Below are 1,947 nucleotides of genomic sequence, written 5' to 3'. Positions count from 1 at the left end.
CCTTCCGATTCCCTCCCAGATGTTGTAATGGTCGAGTTTTCAAGTTACACTGGACCCCCATTCTGAAAGAAAATAACAAAGTCATTCCAGTAGTACCAGTGACCAGACAGCTTGACTGTGGATGCTTTTCGTGCAAAAGAGAAAAGATTCCTCTTAGACTTGGATGGGCAACAACTATCCACAAGTGTCAAGGAATGACAATTGGAACTGGGGAACCTAACCGTTCCATTGTTATAAACCCTGGAACAAGTAGTTTTGAATCTAGAAATCCTGGCGCCCTTTTTGTGGCATTATCACGAGCAAAGTCCTCTGGTGCAGTAGAAGGCACTTATCCAGATTTTGCATGGCACCCAGCAGTTCTCATCAATGAGGACAGGATCTGTCATGTTGTTCGAACAGCAACAACATCTGCCAGAGCAAATGAAATAACCGCCTTACACAAATTGCTCAGGGTACAAAACAAATTTTCAGCAGCTTAAAAGATGATAACTCTTTTCTACGACACTTTTCAGAAGAATGAAATTCTTTACAAACACTTTCACATGACAACAATGTTACACCAGTTAGGTGGGTGATGTGATAATCGCTAACCTTTGTGGTGTTTCTGTTCAACATTATCTGTCTTTAGTTTCACACTCTCTAAACTCTTTTCATTCAAATTTCAATCCCATAACATTTCACATTCAGTATTTGCAAACTAAACGAAAAATGAGACACAGATTGGCCTATATTATCAATAAATGCATCCCTTAACTTCCAAAAAATCTCGAACATACTTCAAATCCTCAATATAAGTTCATCTTTCTTAAGTCAAATGAAAATGAGACAGAGCATTGACATCCAGTAAACAAACAATAAGACGATAACTGGTGTTATTTGAAGGCCTCTTCATACCTGTATCATTCACATAAGTACATGTATGTATATATGTAAAATCAAACATGATGGTGGGTGATGTGATAATCGCTAACCTTCCATGAATTAAATACACGTGTACTTGTAACTCAGGGGGTTGTACTATTAAAGATTAAGAATAAAATATTATCAAGATGAATCAAATATGATGAGAAAACTCTGTATAGTCATACAGTAAGTTGTAAAGTAATGGTTTAACAAACTCACTACTGTAANTTTTATCAAATTTCAAATGAAAACACCAGCATACAAGTCACTACAATTCCACCAGCACATTTGGCAAAGTACAATAACTTTCAAATGCACAAAGGACGCCTTATTCAACCACATTTAACACCAATATTGACTCGGGCACAGCAAGTCAATCTTGAAACTGACATAAATTCCATCAACACAATCATCACTGAACACAACACAGCACAAAATCTTTCGACCCTCAAATTTGACAATGACATAATAACGGTATCAATCAAACATCGAGGAAAACATGGTCAAAATCGCAAAAAAATCACAAAGTATGATTACACTAAGTTATACGATGGTGTCCATCCTGAAACTTCACTTGCAAACAAATGGTTTGAGCTTATATGCCAATCCATCTCTAGGTATCTACAAAAACTTCACTGCAACAGCGATGATGAAGAGGAGGAATCTCCTGCTGTAGATACCTGGGATTTCAAACGTTTATAATCAGTACAAACATTAAATTTCATCATTTCACATGGATTATCTAATTTTTTAGAAAGAAAAATCTAAAATCTTTTAATGTATAGTGGTGGGAGACTCGACAGTCTCTAACCTGCTGTGTCTAGCATGTTAAACATATCGTTGTTCGGAATAAAATACAAATACATGCTTCAAGGATTGGCATATCTCACTATCAGCTCAAACCATTTGTTTTTAACATTCTGCCTACAACTCACATTATCATATTTACCCTATGAAAATCTTCTTTTTTTTTTTTAAATTACATCTGTTTCTTTTAAACTTTTGGATAAAAATAATAATACATATCACTATAATTATTATGAA

Source organism: Mizuhopecten yessoensis, unplaced genomic scaffold (assembly GCF_002113885.1).
Source record: "Mizuhopecten yessoensis strain PY_sf001 unplaced genomic scaffold, ASM211388v2 scaffold10639, whole genome shotgun sequence".
Classification (NCBI taxonomy): Eukaryota; Metazoa; Mollusca; class Bivalvia; order Pectinida; family Pectinidae; genus Mizuhopecten; species Mizuhopecten yessoensis.
Note: the sequence above shows the minus strand (reverse complement) of the source record.